Source organism: Drosophila mojavensis, unplaced genomic scaffold (genome assembly GCF_018153725.1).
Source record: "Drosophila mojavensis isolate 15081-1352.22 unplaced genomic scaffold, ASM1815372v1 contig_16, whole genome shotgun sequence".
In the NCBI taxonomy this organism is placed as follows: domain Eukaryota; kingdom Metazoa; phylum Arthropoda; class Insecta; order Diptera; family Drosophilidae; genus Drosophila; species Drosophila mojavensis.
Window position 1 is genome coordinate 6,078,225 of NW_025318693.1, and position 9,719 is coordinate 6,087,943.

Sequence of the window (9,719 nt, forward strand, 5' to 3'; positions counted from 1 at the left end):
CCTTTGTGGCTTCGTCATTGTCTTTTGCTCTGACTGCCACAGCCCAAGTCCTTAAACTAATTTTGTGGCATGTCTATTAGATAATTGTTTAAGCTTTTAATTTACTGTCCTTTCGCTTCACATAATGCGCATATAAAATGCACACACACACTCACACACATTGACAGAGATGTGCCTCCATGAAAGTTTAGCAACAGCTTAACTTTTAAATTGAGTTTCAGTCAATTCTCATTAGCTCCATTCGAGTTATTTGTTCGCTCGCCAGTTGGCAGCAATGTGAAATGAGTAACTCTTCTTCTTCTATTTTAAGCTGATTTGGCCAACGCTCACCTTGCCAAGGCTCTGACTGGTTATAGTAATATTTTGGTATTTATGAACCGAAACTAAGCTCTGCCCGCCTTCAATCAGCTTCGTTTGTATGCAGCCTCTGCCTGGGCTGCCTATATTATTGTTTGGCTCTAACCAATCCGCTTAAGGGGAAACTATGACTACTTCGGCTTCAGAAGTTCGCAAGCAACTTGAACAAAGTAAGCCGAGCTATGCGCACGCACACACACACACACACACACACATACACATACACACATATTTCAGCTGCCTGTGTATTTGTGCTCTTGTGGTCCGCAGTTTTAAGCTGCTTAAAATTCAAAGTTCTCGGTGATTACAATCACTCAGCTGTGCCGAAATCACTCCTGGTCCATTAACAAACCCTAAGCGATTCGAGGAACGCTCTGGGATGCAAAGCAAAGCAAGTTGAGCGCACAAACTTATCTGGGGTTAGGATTAAATATTTAAAAAAAAAAAAAAACAAGTAAGAAGGCTCTAGTCGAGACTGCTCGACTAGGAGATACCCTGAACCCTCTAAGCTGATATTCTAATCATTCTGCACTTTTATGCACACACACATACACATGCATCCACACGCACGCATAAGCCTGCGCTCTGCTAACTGCGCAGTAAGCAGCGATGCGCTTGGGCTGCGCTGCAGTGTGGGCAATATTATGAGAATTTATTTGTTGAATAATTTCTTTTGTAGACATAAGATCTTAATGAAACTTTCAGAGCGTAATTATATGGTGAATACGTGTGTACATTCCAAAGCACAAGTCTCTAGTACTTGAAATGCGTTTTTTACAAATTGGTGGAGAAGGGGGCGTGGTATCCAAAATCTGTAAATTACAAAATCTTTGTATCGATTAACTTTATATACAACCCAAATTTGAAGACTCCAGGTCTAAAAATGTTCAAATTAGGCTGAAAAAACAAAATCAATTTTTCGATTATTCTCGATAAAAAAGTTATCGGACGATTTATCGAAAAAATAAAGCAAACTCGTACTGCGTATGGTACTCACGAGTATGCATGCCAAATTTCAGCTCTCTAGCTCTTATAACTTCTGAGATCGACGCACTCATACGGACGGACGGACGGACGGACAGACGGACAGGGCTATATCGACTCAGCTCGTCACGCTGATCAAGAATATATATACTTTGTGGGGTCTGCCACGCCTCCTTCTGCCTGTTACATACTTTTTCACAAAACCATTATACCCTGATTTCCCATTTTCAATGGGTTCAGGGTATAAAAAAACTCCATCATTATATTGAAAACTGTATGGTGGTATGCCATCAATGTGGTATATGGGAAAAGATATGTCGAAGAAGAAAAATAAATGTAATAATAAATGTAAGATTGTAATGCGAATTCTTCAAAGAGGCAGTATATATCATTTGCCTCCCTTGACTTCAGGCACTAGATGAAATTATATTTAAGTGTTTCAACATGATCTTAAGTGACTCTGGATCGTCTTCAAGAGTAATCCCTCTACGATGACTTTATTTCATCTGTATGTTGACGCCAAAATAGAATCCTCTCTGTGAAGCTCTACTAATACATGTCTCGAAATATTACCTATTTAAGTTTATATTCCACAAAGATTGTTTTTTTTTTTTTTTAATTTCAAGAGTGCACTAATAATAATAGCAATGCTGGACTGCAGCTGGCGTGGCCATCACAGCTCTCAGTTCTCAGTTTAAATTAAAAAGTTTTATTATGCCAACTCTTTATTGTATTTATTTTATATATACGTATATTTATTGAAATGTTTTTCATATATTTTTCTACATTATTCCTCTCATACATTCACAAACTACAATGAATATTTTAAGTAAAAAAGTTTACGACATTTTCTTTTGCAACTGTTACTGCGAATTTAATCATAGACTGCAAAACTCACAATTCACAATTTGCCTGCAATATATTACAGCATATATTTGTACCTCGTTAAATTTAACTGAATGCATTTCGTTTTTAGAACATTTTTTCTATTGTGATCGATTGAGTCTGAGCGAATACAATGAATATTCAATTCGAGTCTCAAATACGCATCTGAATGTGCGATGGCCACCCGCTGCTGCAGCATGACAGGGCGACTCACCAAAAAGAGAGAAAAAAAAATTCTGTTTATGTGCTTCTGGTTAAATATAAAACCGAACTCGACTCAAAGCCCGCTGCCAGCTCAGGGTTTGTCAACAGCAGGAGGCTGGGCTGTGCAAGGCCGCCAGCGCTTAGCTATTTGTATGCCAGTTCTTTTTTATGATACGAACAAAATTGGACAGCGAAATGCCAAAAAAAAAAAAAAAAAAGAGAGTGAGAGTGCGAGAGGGGGATAGTGTGTGTAAGAGAGAGAGAGAGACAGAGAGAGAGAGAAAGAGAGTGGGATAAACAACGACCCAATGAACGCAATGAAAATGCCAGCGCAAACAAATTTTAATAATCAAACATTGAGCGAGGGGGCAGCCACGCGTGGAATGTGAAAAGCCGGCGTGTCTATATGTGTATATGTGTGCGTGTTGTGTGGCCTTCGCTGGCGCGGCTGGTGCTGGCCCAGAGCTTTAGCGAAAATACCCGCCATAAATTATAAAGTCTAAAACAAAAATTCATTGCATTTGATATACATATTTACGATGACGAATATATTTGATATCTGTTTTTTATTTTTATTGCGCTGCGCGGCCGATTACGAGTGCCTCGAGATTTGTTTGACTACTGTTTTAGTGCTCATGATCTGCATAAGAACTCACTAAAACTGGCCGTAACTAGGACAATAAACGTTAATGTTGTTGTTCTTGTTCTCACTCTCGCTTGGGCATTGGAGGAAGCAACAAGAAAACAACATAAGAGGAGGAAACCGAATGCCAGCCATACTTTGAGGCCGCATAGGCAACTCCTTGGCCTGGCCTATTCAGACATTCCTCAAGTTGATGAACTTTTTGTGGAGCGCGTTATTCGGCTGCCTGCACTGCCATAGGTCATAATTTAACGGCATCACATCGACATTCGCATCCTGATGTCAAGGCTCAAGAATTTCAAGCAGCTCAACGATGTTTCATATTTGCGTTTTAATTTCACTTACATGCCCAAAGTCGACAGCAAGACTGACAGCCAACAGCCTCGACCTGGTCTCCTCACTATTGACTACAGCCAGCTGCCTGCTTTCTGCTTCTGCTGCTTCTGCTGCTTCTGCTGCCTCCTGCTGCCTCCTGCCAACTGCCAGCTGCCAAGCTGGGCTTGTCATATACTTTTGCCTTTCAGTTCGGCTAACGGGGCTCCTGCGAAACTTTTGCCACTTTGCGCTGAGTGCAATTTGGTGCAACCGAAAACTCAAGCCCCGGCGCTGCATGCCCAAAAATCGAATCGAAATTGTTTCAATTTTCGCAAAATGGCGTACAATTTAAGCGGGCCATGTGTAATGCATGAAGACCGCACACACTCTGGCTGCAATAGGAGAAGGTGCTGGCCGGAAGCGGATTTTACACAGAGTGAGAGAGGTGAGAGGGGGGGGAGACACACACACTCGCACAAGGGTTAGCTGCATGAATATGCATGAGCTACAACTGCAGATCCCTTCAAGAAATGCAAGCACAGAGTCCTGTATGCGATGTACGTGCACGAAGGATGAAACATGCATCATGTGCCTCCCTCTCGCTCCCCCTCCTCCCGCCACGCCCTCTCCAGGTGCCATTAAGCACAGCTGATGCATCTGTAGCCGTTGTTACCTACGACTGCCGCTGCATACGTAAACTATAAAATGCTTTCTCCGGGGTTTATTAATTTGTTGTGCATAAATGCTCGCTCTCTTTCTCTCTCTCTCTCTCTCCCTCTCTCTCCCTCTCTCTCTGGGCCTTTATGCAAGACCATCATCAATTTCTCTGATATCGGCCAGCACGCATGCCATACACCAGGGCTTTAGATGCCACTCTAGCTCCCTCTGGCCACCTGGCCACCTGGCCAGCTGTTGCTGCTAATGGCACCGGCTCCTTACCGTTCGCACTGCCCAGATTAATGGCCGTTCGAGCGAGTTTATGGCTTGCAGCGATTGCCAGCCACTTTGCCGAACAATTGACATTTAGCTGAATGCCCAGTAATTTTCAATGGATGCAGGAAACTTTCGAGCAATCTTGGACCACATCTCGTATAACTGATACTTAAGTCAGTGTCGGCTATAAAATGATCTCGTAGGAATAGCTAAATAAATACAATATTTATAAATATAAAGCTTAGCAGATAGCATAAATCTAAGCAAACCAAATGAAATTCAGCAAAGGCTAATAGAAAATGTAATATTACAAAATTTTATGACCATTATCTTAGTTCTCCATAATCCATTTTCATTTGAGATCTACTTTTTATGGAAGACAAAACTGAACAAATAGCTTTCTTTAAATGCCAACTAAAACTGTTTACGTTCTTCAAAGTATTAGGGATGAGAGGAAAAGAGAAAATCGATTAAGTGCTGACTCAATCAACATAGAATTTTGAGCAGTTTTTTGTAGGACTTTGGAATGCTTGACTGACCTGTAGCAGGAAATTGCATAGACAGGGCATGGAAAATCAATTTCATGCCCTCTTTGGAATGATACAAATGAATTAGAGCCAAAGCCAACAAATGAAAACGACTTAGCTCGGCTGTCACTGCTAGACAAGCGCTCATTAAGCTTTGAACCATGGCATTCGAGTGATAAGGACAAAGTGCCAAGTGCTGGCAAACACGTTGAAGCATCTTGGGCGGCTGACTGGAGGCGAAGGGGTGTGCACATCTTCCTAGTTGCTTCAAGTCAAGCGTGCGTTCGTCAATCAGGTTGGCGCGCTCGCCAAACTTCTGGCAGCTGGCTGTCAGAAGCAGCAAATGCTCAAATGACAAACGGAATCGGGCCAAGTGGCAGCTCTTTCCTGGCAACAGATGTTGCTGTCTCTGCCAGGGGCTAGCATAGCTGGCTTGGCTTGCTGTCACTGTTTGCACTTTCATTTTACTTCACTGATTGCCAGACACACACACGCACACACACACAGCCATAAGAGCTCCCCTGATGCCGCGCAGTCTGCGCTAATCAATTAGCAGTATATCTGTGTGTGTGTGTGTGTGTGTGTGTGTGCGTGGGTGTATTGTGTGCCCATCACTTGGGACGATCAACTCTTTTGTCAGCGAGGAAGAAGAACAATGCCAACAAACGGCGACTTTGTTGGACTTGGCAGCAGTAAATACTACAAAGGCCACAACAACAACAGCAACAGCAACAACAAAATCAACAACAGCAGGGACAACATTGCCCCTAAGCTCGTACACTTCGGGTTTCTCTAAATAATTTAATACCAGCGAGAAGATAATAATGCTGATTAAGCAATTTTCATTAATCGTTGCGCTACTTGACGTTCATTACAATCTCAAGCAGTTGCCCAGCAACGAAGCTGAGGCTAGCCCAATGTCAAGAGCAGCAACAACAACAGCAGCAGCAACAGCAATAGAAATCTTAGGCAGACTTTGTATACCCTTAAAAGCGTTAGATACATGTGACAGCTGATCTGGAGGCAAGCAGGTGACAGGTGAGCATTTCGAGGGAAATATAATGGGAATAGGGGCTGAACAAACGTAAGGGAAATACTTGAAGAAATCAGGGTATTCGTAGAAAAGTTAGTTCATAGAAATATAAATTTAATAATAAAGACAAAGTAAGGACTCGACAATGAATCTGTATTACTAAGGAGTAAAGAGCAACAGCTGAATATATATAAAAGACATATGAATCTAGTCTGAACATAAGCTAAAATTCAATTGAAATTTAAAAGTATTATAAAATAAAATTAAATTATTTTCCATATTTTAGATTTTATTATATTTTGTAAATATATATTGATTTAATTGTAATGCTGATTTAATTAGACTTTAATTTAAAATATTTTTTATAATTATTTTATATATATATATATTTTTTTTTTAATTGTAAAAATTTTTGTTTTTGCATTATTGTCATTATTTTATTTTTTTTTTTATGTTTTATTTATTTATTTTATTTGTTTATTTTATTTTTTTTTTATATTTATGTATGTATATTTAAATCGTATGTATATTGGGGGATAATATCTGTCCAGAACTCAGCAGACCATAATAATCGAACTGTACATCCTTTCTAACTATGTCTAGGCACACACACACACACATGATTGTATTCAATACGTGCTCTTCCTTTATTGCTTTTTTTTGCTTATTTTGTCGTGTTTTTCAGACAGCAGCTTAAGTGTCTGCCTATGTATACCTCTCATTCTCTCTATCTAATACTTTGCTCTCTCTCTCCCTCTCTCTCTCTCTGTCTATCTCATTCTCATTGTGGTTTGGGTGTTGACTTTGACATTTGTTTTGTGCGGCTTATCCTTCACACTGTGCACCACAATAGCATCAATCGCCGCGTATTTTTTGTCATCTGTTTAGCCAAGTTTTCGCTTTCATTGTGTGTGCCAGTACAATGGCTTTTAAATGGACGCTTCCGCTGCTGGTGCTGGTTCTGGCTGGGGCCCAGCGTCTCAGCGTCTCAGCGTCTGGCTTTCGACTGCTACTCCGATTTCATGGCCGTCTACTTTACGGCCAATAAAATCTGAACGCCTTAGGCATACGCTCCACTTTCAATCCGCCCGCCCCTCGCTCGCACCACTTACGTGCCGCCCAAATCTCTGGCCCTAATCGTTTACAGTTGGCAGCCCGGCATCTTTATCTATGCTGTTGAAATTGAAAAGCTCACTGGATCCTCTGGCTGGCTTTTGTGTGTGCCTGTCTCTGTCTCTCGCTATCCGCTGTGCGCTGGGCTTGCAGTCGAGAAAGCGAAAATTAAATACAATCATATCTCGATATATATGTATACAGAAAGAGATGTATATATATCTAGCATATATATATATATATATAGCATGGAAGAAGATATGGCACAGTCTGTCTGTAAGCGCCTTTAGTCGGGTGATTTATTTGCAGACTCCGTGCGTAAATTGGAATTGGAACTGGGAATCGATTTAAAGTTCAAGTGTGCCATTGCATCTAGCAGACGGCTGCCGTTGATGGTGTTCCCTCTCCCTCATCAATTGACATGTATGAAATAACAATAAAAATAAATTGATATTATTCGCGCCGCAATTTGTGTGTTTAAAAAGAGAAAATACAACAAAAGTTCTGCCGCCGGCAAATTTACTGTGACACATCAATGTTTGTTCGGTATTTTTTTTCAATTTTTTCTATATTTCTTTTCATTTTATATTTGCTAAGCTCTTAATGCCCAGCAGGAGGAGGGGTGAACGAAAATTATGTGGATTCGTTTGATATATGTAGAAGTGCTCTCTCATGTAGAAATGCTAAACTGGCTTAAATTGAACAGTTTCTTATTGAAGATATCTTGCAAAATTTGAAATATCAATATATGAATAAATAATAAAATATTAAACAAGCCGCTTTTGATTCAATGACGAACTCAAAGAACTTCTAATCATAGAAAATCAGATAAATTGCTATAAATTTACTAAAATTCCGCTTTAAGATGTTTACAAAAATTTCATGAATGTGCTTGAAGCATCGAAAACAACAACTAGAGAATTTTTTCTAGAAATAACAGAAATTTTATTGACAGAAATAATATTTTGTAGCAACTGCTTTGAGGATGGAAATTCGCATAGATAGGCTGAAAATTTGTGAATTCAAATTGCAGAGAGTGAAATTTAATGAATGAAGCTTTCCCAGCAGTTTGCAAAGAAACACAAAACCAATTTAGTTGAGCTGAGAGCTCAGGTGTAATACCTGGCATACGGGCGGGGCGGGGCGTGGCTGGGCGGTGCTGGAGTGAGCACAAACACCGTTACCAAAATGAGTTTCAGCAGGCATCGACACGCGGGGAGAGGGGATTGGAGAAGAGCAACATAAAGATTCGAGTCGAACGGGATGCGGCATGCGGCATGCGGCATGCGGCATGCGGGATGCGGCAATGTTTCTCTGTTGAATTAAAAGTTTTGTTTATTAAATAAAAATAAATGCTAGTTAATTAATTTCAAACTGAAGCAAGATAAAGCATGCACAAAGTTTGCATACGGATGTGGGCGTGGCAGCAGTGCATACCGCATATACAGCATACGGCCCCTAGGTGCCCTGGAAAGTATGTTAAGCTTAATTAGCAGCGTCTACTGCCGCCGCATGGCACATCTCAGCCAAGTGCAGCTGCTCCACTCAGACTCGCCGCTGAGGGCCTGAATACGTCTTGTCTTGCCATGCCTATCTGGGCCATAGGTTGCTCTGCTTCAGCTCTTACTATCGCCTTTTTGTTTTCTCGTTTCTGTTTTGGCATGTGCGCCATAATTTGGCAGCCCAGCGAGCAGACGCAGACGCAACAGCAACAAGGCAAAGGCAGAGGCAGAGGCAGAGGCAACAAAAACGTCGTCCACGTCAACAGCCAAAACGAGAGCAACAGCAACAACAAAGCACTACAAATGTGCAGGGTGAAATTGAATTTGAGGCAGCAACAACAAAATATATGTAAATACATATACACATATGTGCGTGTGTATGTATGTATGCAGATATATAATAATTTTCATGACATTAACATTGGAATCTGCGTATTCAAAGGCGTTGACTGAACGATGGAAGCTAGCTAACACAAGTGCATACTCACACACACACACACACACATATATATACATATATATATACACAGAGCATTTGGCAGCTGACTGTGCTGTACATTTTGGGGGTCTGTTTTTGGTGGATCCATGTTCGAGTCTTCCGCCTTCTGGCCTGTCGACAATTGTCAGTCAAGGGGGCTTCGCTCATGGATTTCCGCTAATAGCCAATGCAATCAGCTTAGCTGCATTTCGTCAATCGAAAGGTGAGGCGTGGCAGCCTCTATTTGCTTATTTCCACTTCTTCAATTTGAGTTCAAATTAATGGAAATTAGTTTGGCCACAAAAATTAATCAAACACCCACGGCTCGAGCCGCATGGCGAAAGGCGTCGCCCGTTGGGTGCAAAATTATAAATTTGAAAATTAATAAAAATATAAATTTAAAAGTGCCGCTGAGGCTGAGCGCTTTGATCACCGCTGTATATGTATTTATATATATGTATATATATTTTTTTGAAAATTATTATCCCCCTTTATTTTAAGTGTGTGTGTGTGTGTCGGGTTGGTTTTCGAATATTTATGCGCACTTAATTTATATTTTATAGAATTTAATATGAATTTATTTATATAACTTTTTCTGAATTTCTATTTCCATTTCATTGCAGTTGCTTGATTTGGACTTGCGCCAGGGCGTGGCGACATCGGCGACAGCAACGGCAGCAAGTGAATCTTTTTGGCCATATGCTGCGGCTCAATGCGAGCAACTTCCTTTGCTGACAGTTGCCTT